We start from the raw sequence: 22,397 nt of genomic DNA, 5'->3' as shown, positions 1-22,397 counted from the left end.
GCTGGCAGTGGCGACTGGAGGGAGCAGGCTGTCGAATGGAAGCAGAGGGTCACGACCGTATAGAAGATAGAAGGGGGAGTAGCCGGAAGTGTTGTGACGCGACGAATTGTATGCAAATGTCACAAATGGCAGCGTGATGTCCCAGTCGCGGTGGTCATCAGACACGTACATAGAGAGCATATCAGTCAATGTCCGGTTAAGGCGTTCGGTAAGCCTGTTCGTCTGTGGATGGTAGGCAGTCGTGAAAGAATGACGAACGTTGCACAACCGTAGGATCTCGTCGACTATACGCGCAAGAAAGCAACGGCCACGGTCGGTGAGCAGTTGGCGGGGAGCTCCATGGACGAGTATAACGTCGTTGAGGAGGAAAGCAGCAACATCGGTTGCACAACTGGTTGGTATTGCTCGTGTGACCGCGTAGCGTGTGGTGTAATCAGTGGCCACCGCAATCCATTTGTTCCCCGATGCGGAGAGCGGAAAGGCCCTAGAAGGTCCAGACCCACGCGAGAAAATGGGTCTATGGGGATGTTGATCGGCTGCAGAAGTCCAGCTGGTAAAACTAATGGCTTTTTCCGGCGTTGACAGCGGTCACAAGCAGCCACGTATCGGCGGACTGTGCGGTAGAGGCCTGGCCAAAAGAACCGACGGCGCACACTGTCATATGTGCGAGAGACGCCTAGATGACCCGCTGTCGGAACGTCGTGAAGCTGTTCAAGGACGGCTTTGCGTAGGTGCTGAGGGACGACTAGTAGAAGGTCAGGGCCATCAGGTCGCATATTGTGCCGGTATAAGGTGCCGTCGTGGAGCACAAACAAATGAAGGGCAGGGTCATGGCCATCGGCGCAGAGGCGACTGATAATTTCGCGAAGCTGAGGGTCCTGGCGTTGCTCACGGTAAATGTTGGAAAAGTCAGAAATAGAGAGCACGAAATCGTCATTGTCACATTCAGGTTGGCTTGGCGGGTCGACTGGATGACGGGACAGGCAATCGGCGTCTCGATGCAACTGGCCAGACTTATAAACTACTGAAAAATTGTACTCCTGAAGGCGCAAGGCCCAGCGTCCAAGGCGGCCAGTAGGGTCTTTGAGTGTAGAAAGCCAACACAAGGCGTGGTGGTCAGTGACTACTGTGAATGGCCGCCCATACAAGTAAGGGCGGAACTTCGTAATGGCCCAGACTAGGGCTAAGCACTCACGTTCAGTGATGGAATAATTCTGTTCGGCCTTAGAGAGGAGTCGGCTGGCATAGGCGATGACGCGTGGGTAGCCGAGCTGACGTTGTGCGAGAACGGCACCAATGCCATGACCACTTGCGTCGGTGCGTACTTCTGGGAGTGCTGATGGATTGAAGTGAGCCAACACAGGCGGACGGGTGAGGTGGGCAACAAGAGCGGCGAAGGCGGCCGAGGGTTCGTGGCCCCAGGAAAAGGAGACCTCTTTTTTCAGAAGCTGCGTGAGTGGACGGGCGATTTCCGCGAAGTTTGGTACAAATCGCCGGAAGTATGAGGAAATTCCGAGGAAGCTACGCACGTCGCTGCTAGATTTCGGTATAGGAAAACCACTTACAGCGCGAATTTTGTCGGGGTCCGGCTGTATGCCATGGGTGTTGACCAAATGTCCGAGGATCTTGAGTTCCCGGCGACCAAAGCTACACTTCTTGGAGTTCAACTGAAGGCCAGCTAGTCGGAAGACGCCAAGAATAGCCGAAAGACGATGGAGGTGGCCCTCAAAGGTTGATGAAAATACGATGACGTCATCGAGGTAGCACAGACATGTGGTCCATTTGAACCCGCGTAGTAAGGAGTCCATCATGCGCTCGAAGGTCGCAGGGGCATTACATAAGCCGAAAGGCATCACCTTGAATTGGTAGAGTCCATCCGGGGTGACAAAAGCCGTCTTCTCACGATCTCGTTCGTCAATAGAGATCTGCCAATATCCAGAACAGAGATCGATGGAGGAGAAGTAGTTGGCACCATGCAGGCAGTCGAGGGCGTCATCGATCCTAGGAAGAGGGTACACGTCTTTCTTTGTTATCTTGTTGAGGTGTCGATAATCTACGCAAAACCTCCAGCTGTTGTCTTTCTTTTTGACAAGTACTACCGGAGACGCCCAAGGGCTGCTCGACGGCTCAGTAATGTTGCTGGCCAACATTTTGTCCACTTCTTCCTGAATGATATGGCGTTCTGAAAGAGCAACTCTGTAAGGCCGTCGGTGAACAGGGCGGGCATCTCCAGTATCTATGCGATGTGTGACGACGGACGTTTGACCCAGGGATCCGTGACCGAAATCAAAAATGTCGCTGTACGACCGCAAAAGGCTGGCAAGGGCACTGGCATATTCGGGACGCAGGTCAGAGGCAACCATGGCTGAGATGCGGTCCTCCGGACTATGTGACGAGGCAGGCTGTGCAGGTACCTCGGCGCGACGGTCGGACAGCACTGCAGAAATAGTAAATGTGGACAAAGGTGACAGCTCGGCAAGGTAAATGCCCTCCGGGAGAACTTGCGAGGACATGCTGAAGTTGAGTACGGGAATGTAGGTGAGGTTGTTCTCGAAGTGTACAATGTTATGAGGTAGGGCGATGTTGTGTTGTAGAGTGACGTCGGTGATGGGGTTGACAACGTAGTCGCCGTCAGGAAGGGAGGGAAAAGGTGACATGGGCACGTATACTGCCGCCTCGGGAGGTAGGCGAGTAAATGTACTGGAGCGGAGGCGAGGCTGGGAATGGTCAGCACTAGGGTCGTAAACACAATGGGGCAGGGCTAGGCGCAGAAGTCCGGAGGAACAGTCGATGAGAGCGGAATGGGCTGTTAAAAAGTCTAGGCCTAAAATGACGTCTTGAGGACAAGTAGTAAGGACGGCGAATAGCACAGGGACGTGGTGGCCGGCGATGCTAACGCGCGCAGTGCACATTCCGATGATGGCAGCAGTGTTTCCGTCAGCAACACGAACTGTAGAGGTGTTAGCGGGCGTAAGAACTTTTTTGAGGCGCTGGCGGAACGACGAACTAAGGACTGAAATATGGGCTCCAGTGTCAATGAGAGCGGGCACAGGGACTCTATCTACGTGGACATTGATCAGGTTGCGGCGGGGTGCGATGGTCGAGACACAGTTGGCTGTCCGGGTCGGTAACGCAGCGTCACGTCCGGGCGCTGCGTCGCCTAGTTTCCCGAGTAGGGGTCTTGGTACGTTGGGGACAAGCTGCGGCGAGGAGTTGGTGATCGGGAACGGTGGGCCTGTGGCGATGGCGAACGGCTAGGACGACGGACTTGCTCAATGTTTTCGGCACGATGCTGTGCTGGGGTGACAGAAACGCGCCGCGGTGCATAATAGTCATGGCGGACAGGGCTGTAGTAGGGGTGAGAGGGGGGAGCCGGGCGGCTGCGACAATAGCGGGACGTATGGCCAGCCCTACAACAGACGAAGCAAATAGGCCTGCTGTCAGACGTGCGCCACTCCGCAGGATTGCGGGTGGTGTAGCGCGGTGTGTAGGGCGGGGTTGTCGTAGCAGCAGCAACCACTGGTATTGGCTGTGGTGCAGGGGGTGGCGTGGTAGGATTGCAAACGAGGCCCACATTCGCGAATTCTTGGCGGACAACAGCCTGTATCATAGCTATAGTTGCCTCTGCAGGAGGTGTTGTAAGTGGAACAGGAGCCAAGGCCTCGATTTCCCTGCGGACGATGGTAGTGGAACAGAGAAGAGAAGATGAAGGGCTTGCCGTCACGATGAAAGAGATTGTGAGCGGGTGAAGCCAGGTCCACGAAGACTGAGGAGCCACCGGTTTCTGGAAGTCATCGTCGAGGCCCGTGGACACACCTAACGGCAGGGGCTGGGGTACTTGTTTCTCGTGTGAGTGTCGGTGATCAATGGGTTCTCTGGTCAGTGGCGGCGGTCTCGGTTCAGTGGGGTCGTAGGTCGTTGGGTCTTTTATAGGGTCTCATGTGGGTTCTCATGTGGGCGGTGAGTGGGGTCACAGGGCAGTTGTGGGGGTCGTTGTGTCGTCGTGTCTTCTGGTCGGGGCTTGGGGTGGGGCGGTGAAGAGCGGCGGCGTCGGGGCATACCTGGCAGGCTGGGAAAGCGCCGGGAGGTGCGAAGCCTTGAGCTCTCCACAGAAGACCTCGGTGTACAGCAGGCTCCTAAGCTCCGGGACCGGGATGAAGAAGGTACCCAGCACCTTACACCAAATGTTACGTAACGGCAAGCGATGAAGAAAGGACTGCATGACCGATGGCGATGATAAGATTTAATGTCTGCGAGCCTAGCACGAGCGCTCCTGCCCATGCCACTGCCCGCTTCGTCGTCTTCTAGTCCGTCACATGACCATCGTTCACCACGCCTCATTCTTCGGCTGGCCGCCGCGTTACATTTGGTGTGAGGTGCTGGGGTCCCTTCATCGCCATCCTGGTCACGGAGCTTCGGCGTCCTGGGCCTGCCGTGGACGTCGGCCGTGAGTACCTGGTCAGCGCCGCACGGCTGCGCCCCAGCCCGCCCGACCTGAACCGACCTCGCCGCTCACCCCAGCCCAAATTTAGTAAAGGTGTCTATTAAAAAAACGTCTGCTATCTGTTGTTTATGAATTATTTCCCCACTTCTGGAGACTGTTTTTCATAAAGTGCCGCATCCACTCACTAATTCATGGCTCTTGTTTCGATAAAAATAAAAAAGAAAAACTTTCTGCGCTGTGCAGCGCTTCTTATTGTGAGGAATACAGGATAGATGTTAACGTCAACAAAAATTTATGTAAACTGAGGATCAACCGTTTTTATTGACGAGCAAAAACCAGGATAAAAATACGGCACCGGTTTAGCTCTCGTCAAACCTGCTAGAGCAGCGATAGGTGTATATGCCGCTGGCTACGCTTAGGTTTCGCTTCAAAGTAAGACACACGACGCAGCGTTCGGAGGCCGTGCGAGCATACGTGCTTCACCTGCGCTCCGCAAACTTTATCCCTTACCACCGGATTACCTCATCCCAGCCGTCTGAAGCTAGTGTTATCAGCATCCGCTTCTCGTCAGGAACCTACCGATACCAACCTTTCCCGGTTTGGACTACCACATCAGGAGGCGTATCCATATATTCTCCCCACAGCTCTGCGCTTAGAGGCTAAGCGTCGCGACGCAGCAGCCACCGATGCCGAACTCCGCTAGAGACGCAGATTCGCCCGCGCATCACAGACGCGTCGGCGCCTCGACGTCGGCATGGAACCCATTGTAGTAGAGAGACAAGAGATATCACCCTCGGAACTGACCTGTACCAACGCGGCGAAGCGCACCGCGCGCATACCAGCGGCGGGCTTAGACGTCACTCCGCGTACGCACACAGCTGGCGCTGCGCGGTGCCACGGCTCAGCGCGCGCCCACGCTGACCTCGAGAAGCGGCTGGCATAGTGTAGCTCTCGCTACAAAAGATGGTTGGTTAGGTTGGTTTATGGGGTTTAACGCCCCAAAGCAACTTAGGCTATGAGAACCGCCGTAGTGAAGGGCTGCGGAAATTTTGACCACCTGGGGTTCTTTAACGTGCACTGACATCGCACAGTACACGGGCCTCAAGAATTTCGCCTCCATCGAAATTCGACCGCCGCGGCCAGGATCGAACCCGCGTCTTTCGGCTCAGCAGCCAAGCATGATAACCACTGAGCCACCACGGCGGCTTCGCGCTACAAAAGAAGACTGGCAGAAGTTCATAGCCCTCGGTAGAAGTCCATCACGCGCTAGAGTACCGGTATTTGTTGGCTGTCCAAGCGTACCGGTGGTCACCTTTCTGGTGGGCGCGACTCAGTTCTTAAAATGTGAGCGATGCCCTTCCGGAGCCGTATAGTTGTCGGAATAAACTAACGGTTTTGTGCCCACCCATATTTTGTGAAAGTTAGGTGGGTGGATGAGATAAAGCAGTTTGCGGGGATACGGTGGCCGCAACTGGCACACGACAGGGTTCATTGGCCAGACGTGGAAGAGGCCTTTGCCCTGTAGTGGGCGTAGTCAGGCTGATGATGACGATATTTTGCGACGTGGTGTGAGAAAACCAGCATTAAGCAACAATGGCAGGAGCAGTCACGAGATTAGCGGGTGGTTCTCATTCCAGAGTATTGCTTCGAACTCCAAGAGTGGATGGAACGGCGCGAGAAAAATTAGAGAGCAATAGGCAAATATACGGTCACTTGAAACGGTGTTTAATTACCGAACACTGCTTGAGTTAGTTCCCTTTAATGGAGAAGTAAAAGCCTGCTGCCCCGTTTTCAATAACTCGTTGCGAATAATTTGCCAATGGGGGAGAAATCGCATGGCAACCGGGAGGCGGCTCGCAATGGATCTTCTATGCCTGGGACCTTCCGTTAATCCTAAGCTGTTAGGAAACAAAATAGTCCAGCATTTTCTTGAACTTTGAATGGTAATGCGACTAATACAGTGATTGTCACTGCCGAATGCCTCATTCATTGGAGGAGAAACGATGAACGGTTATCCACAATACGTACTCCGCGATCGTAACGCCTATTGCGAGAAAGGCGCAATAGCTGATGTATCGCCCTCGATGACTACTTTGACACCGTTTTTATATTTGTGATTGAAATGGCAATAGCGCTACAGTGAGACATGCACAAGAAAGACTGACCCAGAACATGCGATAACTTCATCTGCGTTTATTTACTGCAAAACCAGCAAATATTTGGAAAATTTATTGCATGTTAAAAAGAGAAAAACGGGAAGAACAAGGCATCAAAAAAGCCGTTCAGGATATGATGTCTCAGTCTTGAAATGGCGGAACGAAGTATCGCTTGCACAATCTATTCCCCTCTTTTTTATGTGGAATGCTTCCAAATATTCGGACCATTTCTGGAGATTTGAATGACAGTATGATTGATTGATTGATTGCGCCCAATGCGTCTGTTATTGAAGGATAAATGATGATCTATTATCCAGACTATATATACTGCGGTCATGAGAGCTATTGCGAGGAAGCTGCGATTATTCTTCTTTTTGTCCTCTATGATTATTTTTACACCATTAATCTACTCAGTGCTTTCGCAGCTCACCGAGGCTTCACGTCACCAGCAATCTTCTGAAATATGAAGGTGGGTAGGTGAGTGAAAAGTGATTGGTGCTGTACTACATAGCCCAAGGGAGACGCTGGGTACTTTAGTAGCCACCCAGTTAGGGGAGTGGTTTAGTAAGGTGCCTGCAGTGCAGTGCTTCTTGATGGAAGGGGAGATGGCCACTTTACTTGGTTCAGAAATCATTTTGTCTGCTACGGGCCTCTGGCCCTCATAAAGATGTAACAACTTTTTACAGCGTATGTTTACTCAATACCTACAAGGCAAAATGCGTATTGACTTAGGACAAATGAACTCTCCTGGAAGGCTGCTCAGCGAGCAAACTTCACGCTTCACGCTTCGTGAAAACCTGACTCTGCGTTGTCCCAGTGACTGGCGTTTGACTTCCGCTGCCACTTTCGTTGCAGAAGTAAAGTGCTTTTAGGAATTCCACAAGAAAAAACTGCATTGCAAAGTACGCGGGGTCTTAGAAGGATATATATACCTAGCATTGTGTCACCATGTGCGGTGGCAGCGGCTGTTCGGTATGATCAACCTGAGTGGCAGCGCACTCTAAATAACTCGAATACCACCCGCTGCCCAAAAATAGAAGACGCGTATTGCTTGATCTTTGCAGCACTCCTTCTGGAGCGCAATGAGGACTCTCCGTGATTTATGAATCTACTGGAGAGGATCCAACTGCACGCTGACAACAGCAGCGGCGACAGCAAAGTGTCCAGCATCTAAGCTGCCCCTCATTCTTGTGAAGGCCGATTCTCGACGCAGCTGGGCTCACATCCCATCCTCGCCCTCGCCTGCTGCCAACGCTGTGAGGATCTGTGAGATTGCAGGTCTTATTTTAAACAAACACAAAAGTACAAACAATAAACGAGGCGGCTTTTATCGGAAAGGAAACCAATTTCAGTATGAGAGTGAAAAAAGGAAAGGAACAAGAGAGCAAGGCAGCAACACACGGGAAAAACACACGGGGGAACAGAACAAAGTGCTTACGAAAAATACAGAAAAAAGAAAGTCAAAGAGGAAAGTCACACTACTTGTCTCTTATTCGAGCAACGAGCGGGGAGGACTGGCTGGGTGTCGGGCAGTCAGGGAGTCTCTGGGCGTTCCAATGTTGATGCAACGCTACCGCAGCGTCGGCGTCTGTGGGCTCCCAACACGGTTCCCAGGTCTGGTATCCCGGAAAAGTCACGTAGGCGCCAGAAGCGGCCTGTGTGGAGCAGCTGACGGATGGACGGGGAAGAGTGGCGCCTGGGCCTGGTGGTTGAGGCTCTCGACGATGGATGTCCAGGTCTGGTGGCCCGGACGTCTGCGGCTAAGGCCCAAGCCCGGAACTCGGGGAGCCAGCAGAACTCGTCCACGTCCGTCGCCCACCGCGCTCTTCTCTTCTCTGCCACGTAATCCTCTTCGACCAGTCCCGGCGTACCCCTCCGCACGCGCTCCTCGTGCTTTGTCTTCTTCTCCTCACGAACGCCGCTGGGTGGCGCTATCTCCTTACAGAAGGCCCCCTCTTCGGAAGTTTTTTCCAAGAGAAAGAACTCAACTTCAGGAGAGCGACACCAGACGCGTTCGACGATCGCAACACAGAACACCGCACCACAGCGCGCACACTCTACACGCCACACATAATACGATGGTCGTCAATGCTCGAAGCGTCCACAGACATTCGTACACACAGCACAGAGAGCACATGGAAAGTCAACGTAAAGCGTCCATAGAGGGCGAAGAAACACGGAAGCCATAAAAAGTAGGTAGCGGAGACTCAAAAACAAACATGAGCAAACACAGACAATACAAGAACAGGTGTGGGCTAAATTCTTCTGTATTCCATTCTTCACATCAAACCACTTCACCGTCCCGAGAACTTTTTCAGCTAGTACTTCCGTTTTCCTTTGTGAAACCGTTTTCTCCAAACCGACTTCGGTTTCCACCATGATTTTACATGTTCCCGTCCTACAATGTTATTCACTCTGTTCTCCTTTGCCTTCGACACAGTCCGCTGACACATATCACACGATCCGACATAACTCTTAATGTCAGCCTGTACACCGGGCCAGTAAAACTCACTGAGCACCCTAGCTATTGTTTTCCGTATTCCTTGATGGCCGGATAATGCACCCTTAAGCGTGGCCCGCATGGAGCGTTTTTCCGGGCGATTCGTCGGCGTCGACGGCACCGGAGCGTTTTTTTGCCGCCGGAGAGGACGTTTTTGCCAAATCGTCGGGTTCTGTCGAAACAGATAAAAACGTCGATGCCGCGCCGACGCCGGGAGAGGGCAGAGACAGAGGGCCAATGAGCGCCGGAACGGGCGTCACGTGACTCTGGGCGGAGCCACGCCGGCCGAGAGAGACGCGCTTGCGAGCTCTCTCTGGCACTGTAGCTTGACCACCAAAACTGCGTCGTGCTTCCCGGAAAGCATAGTTATTATTCGGAAAGACGGGCGTTTGACACACCGAGGGTACCGAGTTCTAGTTCACTATAGTACCGAGGCATGGGCTTCGGGTTTCTCGGCCGAAAAGGCCGAGCAGCGTGTTGTCTCTCGGAGGAGTCGCATTTAGCTGGCCGCGCCGTCCATAAGGGGCACGCGTAAACGGTAGCGCCATCTAGTGACAAGACGCCAAAGCACATAAACGCTGTGTTGAAGAAATTTTTTATTCGTAATTACTGATAACTACGATGGGTGCATTGCGAGCCTTTTTTCGTTCCAAGTAGAAAAACTGCTAATAGATGAAAATGTAACAAGTGACTAAAAGCTAGACAACTGCTTCACCAGGTGTCGTTCTTGCGAGGTAAATACAGTTAGGCCTAAGAGCTTGAAAATCGCGAAATTATCTGAAAAACACAGGCTAGTTATCGCTTATACCTCTACGCGTGGGCGAGCTGTGCGAAGTAAAAGCGAACCGCTACCATCTGAGCGAGCTATCGCGTCGAAGAATCCAGCGGTGACATGTATTTATTCCGAAGTGGGCGAGCAGGGCGCAGCCATCTTGTCAACGTCGCCCGTAGCGCGCGCCGCTCGGCTGCTGACCATGCGGGAGTGAATTCGTCGACGCCGGAGCGGGCGTTGGGCGCGCGACGCGATTTCGCGGGTAAAAACGCTCCATGCGGGCCAGGCTTTATGCGCCAACATAAGGACTTGCGTGCGTAAGCCTTTCGGTACCACCGCTTGCTCCACGACTCGGCCGGGACACACCTGGTATGTTCGGAAAAGAACACCGTCATCTGTATCAAAAGAGTGGGCGGTCTGTCCCTTGCCACGAAATATTTGCCCCAACTTCCTGCGACACACCTCTATGGTCGGGTCATCTTCCTGTTTGAGGCGAAACTCCGGCCGTGACAAGCGGAGTGTGTTAAGAGTGGGGCTTTTGCTACTATCTGAAACCTTTGCTGTCACCGTAAGAGAAGGAACATCGACCGCACCCGTAATGGCAAGGGAAACTGCCTGATCAGTGAGAACTGGCGGGTCAACCGAGAATGGAGGTTTAGCGCCAGGGACATTGCCTATTATGATGTCGTACAGGGGTGTAGACAAGCACCGCGCGATGGCCTTACCGGAGAAATATGGAGAAGAAATCACCACCTCCGCTTCTGGAACTTCTACACGGGTCCCATTGGCCAAGAATAATGTAGCCTTTTTCCCTGTAAGTGCCGCTGCCGGTACAAGGGACTCACGCACAACAATGCCGGTGCTGCCCGTATCCCGTAACACCGAATCAGGCTGGCCGAACACCTCACCGTGCGCCACACTCTTAGAACTAAAGGAGTGCAGAGGAGTGCCCAGAACACACTTTGAAGGAGTATTCGCTTGTCCCATATTCCACTCCTTTTTCCAGAATAAAATTACTCCCTCTGGACAAAGAGTGATCCAACACCTACTCAAGGAGTACTGTACTACTCCTGCAATAGAGTACAGGCACTCCTCCGAGGGAGTAAAGCTACCACATTGAAACAGCATCCTACTACTCTTTCAGGTAGAGTTCCAGGACTCCGTTTGTTAGAGTGACTATACTCCTTCAAGGAGTATCAGCCCAGATCTTATTTTACTCCTTCAAAAGGAGTTTCACGTGTTTTCAATGTATCCTACTAATTTTCTTATTTCACATATTCTTCAGAGCAAGTTGGTCATATGTTTTGCAGGATCCACCTGCGCTACATCTACAAAAGAGTAATGAGCAAAAGGGATTATAATTTTTGCTCATACAACTACTTTATGGCTACACTACAGTTTGCACATTAGTATGGTGCTCTGTCTGCGTTGGGAATAACAATGGTTCAAGAAATAATGACACAAATGTACAACACTGATAACTTTTATTTCTCAAGTCATTGCTGTGATTGCTGTGGCTGCCCAAAACACGCTCGGGAGGCACTCGCTAGGATCAAGCCCCATTAGTGTCTCAAGCTGCAGACAAGCCCGCTTTGTTTTTGGGGTGTACTTGACATTAAATGCCAAGAACACTGCCAAAAGCAAAATAAACCCATCTACCAAATCCACCGCAGTGAGCTGTAAGCGCTCAAAAGAAACTAAGATGCTGGATGATGCCGTAGCTTGCTCGGCTGAGTGAAGGAGCTTTGGCTATGCGTGCATTTCTCCGGGTGCCTGCAAACATGAATGAAAATAATGCAAGTAAGAGTCAATTCCAATGCCCTTTTCATACTATCCTGCATATAACCCCATGAAAAAAAAAGAAAGAATACAACTAGAATGTACTGATCGTGTGTGTCATGTCGCCACTAGTGTGTACCTATATTGTTACCAAGTGCAGACACCTTTCATTGCAAACCTTCATTCAGAGCTACAATTTTATGAAGCCCAATACAATTATCACTATGCTAGTCCTTTCAAAAGCTGTGTGCATGTAAAACAAGCACATATTTACCAAATGAAAATTTGAACATGAGCAACCTCTTCTGCAAGTATCATGATCAGCCTGACTACGCCCACTGCAGGGCAAAGGCCTCTCCCATGTTCTCCAATTCACCCTGTCCTTCGCCAGCTATGTCCACCGTGTTCCTGAAAACCTCCGCCCATGGAACTTTTTGCTGCTTCCTGCTACGTTTGCCTTCTCTTGGAATCCACTCCGTTACCCTTAAGGACCAGCGATTATCTTGCCTTCGTCTTACACGCCCTGCCCAAGCACCCTTTTTTCTCCTGATTTCGACTAGGATGTCTTCAACCTGCGTTTGTTCCCTCACCCACTCCGCCCGCTTCCGATCTCTTAACGTTACACCTATCATTTTTATTTCCATAGCTCGTTGCGTTGTCCTTAACTTAAGCTGAACCCTCTTCGTTAGCCTCCACGTTTCTGCCCCATAGGTGAATACCGGTAGGATACAGCTGTTGTATACTTTTCTCTTGAGGGGTATTGAAAACTGCCATTCATGATCTGAGAGAACCTGCCTATATGCACTCCGCCCCATCCATATTCCTCTAGTTATTACCCTTCATGATCCGGATCAGCGGTCACTGCCTGCTCTAAGTAAATGTATTCCCTTATCACTTCCAGTCATTACTAAAACCACACCTATTGTGCTTGACGGTTTCTTGTCACGTAATACATTGTGCAGTTTAAAATATAGGGTAACCTTATGTAGCAGCAGCGCGAACACCACACAGGAAGAAGGAGAAGAAGGTAAAGAGCGCTGAACTTCCAACTTTTATTTGAGCAAAAATTGAACCCGCACTTTTATACACATACCAGGTAAAATCCCACCAGGGGGGTAACCAAGACGTGCTATCGAATTCGGACCAAAACGATGTCCAGGGCATCAAAAAGATAACTACTATCGCACTATACAAAGACTTCCATGAAAAGCACGAATGACATGCGGAAAAAAAAACAAGACAATGTAAAGAACAGGGATGAGTGTGCGCAAATGGAAAAATGGAAAAACAGGGTTGAGGGCGCGAATTTTGCTAAAACCATGAGAAGGCAAGAACACGGTAAAAAAATAAACAGGGTTGAGTGTGCGCAAATGGAAAAACAGGGTTGAGGGCGCGAATTTTGCTAAAACCATGAGAAGGCAAGAACACGGTAAAAAAGTAAAAACAGGGTTGAGGGCGCGAATTTTGCTAAAAGAAGAAAAAAAAACATGAGAAGGCGAGACACGGTAACAACGTAAGCGATGCGAAGGGATGAGCGCCAACAATTAACACGGCTAGAACTAAAATGCAGTGTGCCCCTAAAAGCCAGGTAAAATCAGGTAAAACCAGAGGGAAAGGTGATTTCTTTTTCAGATAATGAGATGGAAGGGGTGCTTACGCAACCTTCTTTGAGCCCTGAGATGTAGGTAGCTTCAATGATTTCGCGTGTTAGTTGGTTTTTATGTTTCTTTAAGACGGTTGCTTTCTTAAAATGAGGAATGCACTTCTTTTGGCTGTCACATACGCTGCAATGGGCGGGCAGGTTCCTCAACGGCGCCCCAGTTAGATCGTTCCTATGTTCCATTAACCTTTCGTTTAAGCATCTTCCTGTTTGGCCTATGTACGCCTTACCGCAAGCTAAAGGTATAGAGTATACAACACCCTCCGCACAAGGCACAAAAGGATCTCGGTGCCCGGTTGTAGAGCTACTATTCTTTTTCTTTTTATTAACTTTGTTGCACAGGCTTGACAGGCGCAGAGGGGCTGAAAAGACTACGTCTACGCCTGCTTTTCTGCCAATTTTCTTCAGATTATGCGAGATTTGGTGCAGGTATGGCAGAACGGCGACCTTTTTGTTCCGCTGTCGCGTATCATCCGGGGCTTCACATTCATGCTTCATACTTATCAGGACTTTTTTTGCAACAGACGAAAGGAGAGATTGCGGGTATCCTGATTGCGTCAGCCTCAGCACTTAGCTCGAAAAACTGTCCTGCAACCTGTGTTCACAAGATTTTGTGAGTGCGTTCTTAAAAGTTGACTTCACGATGTTCCTTTTTACAAGTTTTGAATGGGCTGAATCGTAGGGTAGGATGGGCTTATTGGCTCTTGGTTCAAATAACCAGCACACATGGTCCTCTCCGAAAAACAACTTTAACTCTAAAAACTGCATGGCATTTGTTCTGGGAATTCATGAGTAACTTCAAGAGGTGATATAGTATTAGAAAAAGTGTGGAGGACTTGAGTTGCTTGTGTTTTAAAGGCTTCAGTGTCGCAATCTAAGAGGACCAGGAAGTCATCGACGTACCGGAAAATTTTTAGAACGCTTGAAGACCCAAGCTTGTCCTTCAAGGATCTGTCATGCATAGCGAGGAAAAGGTCGCTCAAAATGGGGGCGATGCATGACCCTATACATATGCCTTACTTTTGTATGAATCTCGAACCGTTCCACTCTGCCACTGTTGATTTTAGGTAAGCGCATAGCAATTCAATGAAGCCATCCGCAGAAACGCCACACTGCGGCCTTCCAAAATGAGTGTGGCGTTTCTGCGGATGGCTTCACTGAATTGCTATGCGCTTACCTAAAATCAACAGTGGCAGAGGGGAACGGTTCGAGATTCATACAAAAGCAAGGCATATGTATAGGGTCATGCATCGCCCCCATTTTGAGCGACCTTTTCCTCGCTATGCATGACAGATCCTTGAAGGACAAGCTTGAGTCATCAAGCGTTCTAAAAATTTTCCGGTACGTCGATGACTTCCTGGTCCTCTTAGATTGCGACACTGAAGCCTTTAAAACAGAAGCAACTCAAGTCCTCCACACTTTTTCTAATACTATATCACCTCTTGAAGTTACTCATGAATTCCCAGAACAAAACGCCATGCGGTTTTTAGAGTTAAAGTTGTTTTTCGGAGAGGACCATGTGTGCTGGTTATTTGAACCAAGAGCCAATAAGCCCATCCTACCCTACGATTCAGCCCATTCAAAACTTGTAAAAAGGAACATCGTGAAGTCAACTTTTAAGAACGCACTCACAAAATCTTGTGAACACAGGTTGCAGGACAGTTTTTCGAGCCAAGTGCTGAGGCTGACGCAATCAGGATACCCGCAATCTCTCCTTTCGTCTGTTGCAAAAAAAGTCCTGATAAGTATGAAGCATGAATGTGAAGCCCCGGATGATACGTGACAGCGGAACAAAAAGGTCACCGTTCTGCCATACCTGCACCAAATCTCGCATAATCTGAAGAAAATTGGCAGAAAAGCAGGCGTAGACGTAGTCTTTTCAGCCCCTCTGCGCCTGTCAAGCCTGTGCAACAAAGTTAATAAAAAGAAAAAGAATAGTAGCTGTACAACCAGGCACCGAGATCCTTTTGTGCCTTGTGCGGAGGGTGTTGTATACTCTATACCTTTAGCTTGCGGTAAGGCGTACATAGGCCAAAGAGGAAGATGCTTAAACGAAAGGTTAATGGAACATAGGAACGATCTAACTGGGGCGCCGTTGAGGAACCTGCCCGCCCACTGCAGCGTATGTGACAGCCAAAAGAAGTGCATTCCTCATTTTAAGAAAGCAACCGTCTTAAAGAAACATAAAAACCAACTAACATGCGAAATCATTGAAGCTACCTACATCTCAGGGCTCAAAGAAGGTTGCGTAAGCACCCCTTCCATCTCATTATCTGAAAAAGAAATCACCTTTCCCTCTGGTTTTACCTGATTTTACCTGGCTTTTAGGGGCACACTGCATTTTAGTTCTAGCCGTGTTAATTGTTGGCGCTCATCCCTTCGCATCGCTTACGTTGTTACCGTGTCTCGCCTTCTCATGTTTTTTTTTCTTCTTTTAGCAAAATTCGCGCCCTCAACCCTGTTTTTCCATTTTTTCCATTTGCGCACACTCAACCCTGTTTTTTACATTGTCTTGTTTTTTTTTTTCCGCATGTCATTCGTGCTTTTCATGGAAGTCTTTGTATAGTGTGATAGTAGTTATCATTTTGATGCCCTGGACATCGTGTTGGTCCCAATTCGATAGAACGCCTTGATTACCCCCTGGTGGGATTTTACCTGGTATGTGTATAAAAGTGCGGGTTCAATTTTTGCTCAAATAAAAGTTGGAAGTTCAGCGCTCTTTACCTTCTTCTCCTTCTTCCTGTGTTGTGTTCGCGCTGCTGATACATATGGATCGCAACCAACTAGCCCGACAGATGGTGTTATTCAGGGTAACCTTGAATCGGGAAAACACTTATACCAATGACAGTTTTCTTGCTGAAGAGAAATGGCTGTTGCAATTCCTGTTTCTCAGATACCATTAACTGAATTTCATGCTCTAAAATAGTGAAGGAAAAATTCAAAATTTTTCATCTCAAAGAGGCAGACAACAAATTTCAGTTTGGTTTGGGTTGGTTTATGGGGTTTAACATCCCAAAGCGACCCAGGCTATGAGAGACGCCGTAGTGAAGGGCTCCGGAAATTTCGACCACCTGGGGTTCTTTAACGTGCACTGACATCGCACAGTACACGGGCCTCTAGAATTTCTCCTCCAAAGAAATTCCAGCCGCCGCGGCCGGGATCAAACCCGCGTCTTTTGGGTCAGCAGCCGAGCAAATTTCAGTTGCACATTTTTTTTTGTTTTTAATGATGCATAAGGCATTACTATGCACGGATAACCACACAGTATTCGCCTATGACTGCTAAATAATTTGTAATTAAATATCTTCTCTCTCCTGCTTCACTTTTAAAAACTGAGCAATGGCAATGGCATCAAAGGTCAGTATAAGCCAGGGGAGGCATGAGGAAAACTGCAATATAATTGCGGCTTCGTCATTCATTGTGATTCAGACTCTTAAGGCAGGCTGGCTTTAGCATTGTAACTAATTAAAACGATGAAGTAGCGATATCGTAGCTTTTTTGTGCCTTCCATAACCTATACTGAACATTGATGTCATAGCAATTGCTATGCTATTGAAACAGGGAAGAAAAGAAATCTGGTTGTAATTATTTAGCGATTGGAGACGAATACTATGCAACAATTCTATGTATACGAATGCCCAGCACGTCGCTACAAAGAACACACATAACCAAAAATTTGGTGTTTATACTCATTTAAGGTAATACTACTTCCCACGCAAGAACACGACAGCCATGTGTAAACTTTTTGCTTTCATAGTAATAAAATCTATCCAACGACAAGTTAGGCGCAGCATGTCTGCTCTTTATAAATATGCAATACTGACAATGTTTGACACTAGCATTTGGCATGAACGAGATAACTGTGATTACTTCGCACATTACGTGCCAGTCCATACTATTATGCACAATTTAGATTTGCAAATGTAATGTGTAATTCTCTGACTGCCACGTTAGTGCACTGCAAACCAATGAAGTTGTCTTGCATTTGCAATGTTCTCACTACTTTTATGCAACACTGATCACTTCAGTATATCTGCATCGTTCTGTAGACGGCCACGGGATAGCTAGAATTAAGGCTATTTTATGTGATGGAAACCATTGACTAGACAACAAAGAAAAGCCTCAACTACTGTCCTGGTGCTGGGACGTCTAATAAGAGCTCAGAAAGACTCGGTTTCAATACGCCAGACCCTCCGCATAACATTACCCTGTGCGAAAATACCCCACCCCACCCTAGCTTAATTTCTGTCCACATGCACCAAGGCTCACTGCACCTGTTATAAATATTGCCCTAAATATTGCAATCAAGCTGCCCGTGTCTGCATAGACTATCTGTGCATGGAGAAAGAAAGAAGTTGTTAGGAATGTTTCACACCAAAAACAGAAAAAAAAGGCAGCCTGTTTCTCAGAAACAGCTAAGAGCATGAAATGGTGTGTCCAAAAAGATTAGGCTGCTTTGTACTTATTTATGACAACGAGAACTGCCAGAGCTGCGCTTTCAAAAATTCAGGAGCTTTGTGCACAAATGTAGCTTCCGTATGCACGTCTTGCAGCACCAATGCTTCCGAATTGAAACGACCGATGAATATGCACAGGAAAAAGCAAATAGAGAGCGCTTGAATTTAAAAGAAAAGCTACCTTGCACAATCAGAAATTTCGCGTCAGAACCTTCCAAACAGTGACGTGTACTGGTTGCGGTATACGGAATATATACCTAGCAAATAAGTGTGCGCTTTGTTAACGAGCGGGATTCTTTGGCGGCAATGCTACAGCTCCAATTCCGAAAACCTAACGCTGCAAAAATTGAGTTTTCAAAATACGTGTGAATGCACGATACACTTTTGCACGTATTTAGAACTTTCAGTTGTGAAACACAGACAACGAATCTTGTGCATGTGTCTTCCTTGGCTGGTAAAAAAATTCTTCTATAAGTCTCCAGTTTCCCTGTGTACTCCACAAATTCTAGGATCCCTGTCCGCTACACGTCAAATTTCACTGAAGCGAAAGTAATACAACCGACAGCTGATGATCTGCTAGGGCAACATGATTTCAAAAGTTTGAGAAGGGCAGTGGGAGTCCAATCCAGGTGGAGTAGTGAAATTTGACTAGTAACAGACAGGGATCCTCCAATCTGTGGAGGACACCGGCAAATTGGAGACTTACGGAGGAATTTTTTTACCCGCCAAGGAACACGCATACAGAAGAGAGAACCACAGAGGACTACGGCTTTTACCAGCCCTTGTCCTGTGCGGTTCTCTCTTGTGTATGCGTCTTTTTTGGCTGGTAAAAAAATTCTTCCATAAGTCTCCAATTTGCCTGTGTCCTCAACAAACCGCAGGATCCCTGTCCACTACTAGTCAAATATTTCAACTCCACCTGGCTTGGACTCCCACCGCCCTTCTCTGTGGAGAAAGGGTGACAGCAGCTGGCAAAGGACAAGGTTAACTGCAGATCAACTGGGGAAGCATTATCCTGCACTGATTTTGACGGCAGGTTCACAAGACAAACAAAATCAACTCGAGGAGCGGGGTGCACATCATGCGACTGAATGTCAATGGCCAGTGAAAATGGCACCAGCACTATGGAATGCACATGCAGAAAACGAGACGCATTTTTTGTCAACTTTGAGTAGCAGTCTACTGCAATTTTAAAGAGCAAAGCTCTCAAGTATGGCAACACTGGCACTTTTTGTTTTACTGGGGTGAGGGTCGTCGTGAGGGTTGAAGTCCATATTTCTTTTCTATCCACTGTGTTAGTTGCGAGCTATGTTTACCTAATAGGGGCTGGGCATCTAACATCACCGTTATTTCTTTGCAGCAGTTAAAACAATACAGCATACATTTTATAACATGCTTAACGAATTTTTGGGAGCAGCATGCTTTTACCCTTCTACTATTTGTTGCTACTGAATCAGTTTGGCGTTGACAAAAGATCTGTAATAAGGAGTAATTACTCATTGACATCCACTCGAGCACAGCCAAACGGCTACAAAGGAAAGCTATACAGCTTTCACAGAAACTTCGTGGTTAAAGAAAGATTCGTCCTGGTCCGGTGTTCGAACTCAGAACCACCACTTCACTGGAGCAGTCGCTCTATCAATTTGTCCAACCTGGACGGCAAGCTTATGGTAGGGCGAGAGCGAAGTGATCAATAACTCGAGTGGGAACTGTGTTGGTCCAATGTTTTAGGACCCCTAAAACACTGGACAAACTCAGTTCCCGCTTCATGTTACCTCTAAAACATTGGACAAACTGAGTTCCCGCTTCATGTTACAATACTGAGTGACATTTTGGTCTATACACCAGAAATACCGGTAAAGCATCATGATAGAACACAATGTTTTTTAAAGGGATAAAGGAATATGTTCGCCCTTTCAGAGGGCACATATGCATAAGAGGCAAGATGTGTGAAATAGTCACTCCACCTGAAGCAGTGTAAATTCCATTATGTTAACAGCAGCAGTCAAAAGCTTCATGAGCGACTATTTCATACAGATCATGTAATTACATTCATGTAATTCAGGATCAGATTCATGTGATTATACAGGGAGGTACTGCTGCTAAGTGCACGTAGAGCTCTGCATGCATTTCTAAACCCGGCTATGAGTCTATGTCTACGAAATTTTTCTAAATAGGCAGGTAAGGTATGCATCACTGGAAAACAATACCTACCACAAACAGCTGAGGAGAGATAGCACAGCCAAAAGCTGGAAGCACGAATGGCCCAGTAGATACTGGCAGCTGGCAACTGCAAATAAATATGTCAGAGTACCTGTTGTCAGTGGCCGTAACAATGTCATGAATGACAAGAGAAGAAATTGTCTACTGCTTCATAAATTAGAATAAGGTATTCACATAGGAACACAAAAAGCAATGAGATGGCCCATGACAAAAGAAATGAACAGATTGTATGTGATGCACCGATATACATTTTTTCAGTAGATTTACATGACTGTCACAACCGCATAGAAAGATGAGCAGGCTGGAATACCACTATTTTTATGCATTATGAAAAGAGCGTAACTATTCGAATATAGCATGCACAGGATATAATTATTACTACTAGGGTGCTTTGGAGCAGCACCGAAGGTATTTTTAAATTGAACGTAGCGACCAGTAGACCCGTCTGCTTTGCACAAATGACGAGAGGATGGAAAAGGCATGCATTCATTAGCAAGAAGCACGATATCTCACATCACAGCATGAAACGAAAATTGGTATTGCATTTAACAAATCTGCACAGAAATAAAAACTGCCTAGTGGCAATGCAAGTAAGAGCAAGGGAAAAAAATACCGAAGAAAACTGGTGAGTGTGGTGCAGGGAGGTCCGTGGGTAGGGTCTCGTGCCTGGGAATAGTTCCGAGCGCGGAGAATCGCCGGCAGCACAGCTGGTGGCAGTCAACCAAGAATAAATAAGAGAAAGTGAAAATCAATAACAAACCATCACCGATATAGCGAACAACTTGAAAGCGGGCCGCACAAACGAGGGATATAGCAAAAAGCTTGAAATCCTAAATAAGTGCGCAGTTGCATCCCAAACAGTTCTCAAAATCTGAAGGCGAGGAAGCATCGACACCTACACCTCAGGGCATACGCAAGAACGATCTAACTTTGACATAATACTGTGTCAAATTCTGTTCCATGGGGAAGCACAGATAGAAATTTACAAATGACTAGGCAAGGGATATGCCCCAGCCTTTTAAACGCGATCATTGTCCCCGAAAAAATTGTATGACAAATATTAAGGCGTAAGCACTAATCCGACAAGTACACACACTGAGCACTGTCTGTTGGCAGCTGGCCTAGCGCGAGTGCTCTGTCGCGCGGCACTGCCGCTCATCGTCATCTTCTAAGTAGCACAAATCAATCCGACGGGCACCAGCCGCGAGGCAACTCGACCGTTGTCAGTTCCCTTGTCTGTCCGCAGCTGGCCTAGCAAGAGCGCTCTCTAACGTGGCACTGCACGCTCATCATCCTCTCCTACGTAGCACAAATCTATGCTATTGGAATGTAGTAAACATTGTCTGTTGTTTTTAGCAGCGCTAGCAAGCGACCGCATAACTCTGTTGTGATAACTGGTGGCCGCGGCCGACAGCGCGCCTGAATACGTAGTGCGCGGGCCGCGGGCGAACGGACCGTCGTGTGAATCGGCCTTAACGCATTATAGCTGAGGCAACCGCACGCAGACTGCCTGCACTGCCATCCCTATATAGGCGCACACTAATAACGCGAGCGAATAGAGATCAGAAGTAAAGAAACGTACACGGGACTCACCGTTCAGACGGCTCATCAAGGCTTAGCAAAACCGCACATTCTTCTTCGTTGCCTCTCCAGATGACAAGAAGTCGTAGCGCTACCTTTCTTCACGGCTTTACCCGTTCAAAATCACCAGTGTTGACAGGGCGTAATTCTCGTCGTTGGTTTCCAAAACACACTTGAGTCCATGGTAGAGAGAGGGTGCGGTAGATGGTCCTTGGCGATCACAAAATGAACAAGGGAGGGGAAAACCTCAGGTTGCTGGAGCCAACGTTTCGACAAGGGGACTTGTCTTCGTCTGGGCAAAGCGTTCATCATCGGCAGGGATTAAATAGGGTCTTCGCTCCGAGGAGGAAGGCCCCGGGCGTGGGGAAGGAAAGTGGTGTGGGAGGGGATGCGTGTCAGGAAGGGGAGGGAGGTGAATCATGATTCGTTAGGCTGCAATAGTGGAACAACTTATATCCGGGGGGTGGGTAATGAACAAAAGGCTTTGAAGAGTCTGCGACGGGGGAATGGGATGTGGCGCTGGGTGAACCTGCAAAACTCAGATAAAAGGATTAGTCAGCGTGGTACAGGGAAATGAGAACAAGGGAAAAAAAAAAGGCTGGCACTGGAAGGAGAAAGGAAGGGGGCATTTCCAAGGAAGGACAAGGCAGGGGGGGGGGGGGGGGGGGGAATGGCTCGTGTTCAGAGAAAGCCAAAAAGTGGGGGCGGAGGGGGTAACAGGAGTGTCATGGTTTCCGAGGACTGGTAGCAGGGGATTAGGAGAAAAAGAAGAGAGAAAAAAAAAAGTTAACAAAGGGAGAGGGTGACAAGGCCGGAAATGGGGTG

General features: G+C 48.4%; 1 long non-coding RNA gene across 1 annotated transcript; it reads right to left on the bottom strand.

The window, feature by feature from the left end:
- Positions 1 to 10,937: 10,937 nt before the first annotated feature.
- Positions 10,938 to 21,744, bottom strand: LOC149367271 (uncharacterized). Its single transcript, XR_016286999.1, has 4 exons — positions 21,585 to 21,744; positions 20,605 to 20,698; positions 19,983 to 20,058; positions 10,938 to 11,645 (listed from the first exon to the last, which is right to left on the bottom strand). It is a non-coding gene; the product is annotated as an uncharacterized LOC149367271 (long non-coding RNA).
- Between the last annotated feature and the right edge of the window lie 653 nt (positions 21,745 to 22,397).

The sequence above is a fragment of the Amblyomma mixtum genome, chromosome 1, assembly GCF_055824585.1.
Source record: "Amblyomma mixtum isolate Tamu chromosome 1, ASM5582458v1, whole genome shotgun sequence".
Taxonomy (NCBI): domain Eukaryota; kingdom Metazoa; phylum Arthropoda; class Arachnida; order Ixodida; family Ixodidae; genus Amblyomma; species Amblyomma mixtum.
This window is presented reverse-complemented; position numbering and strand designations above follow the sequence as displayed.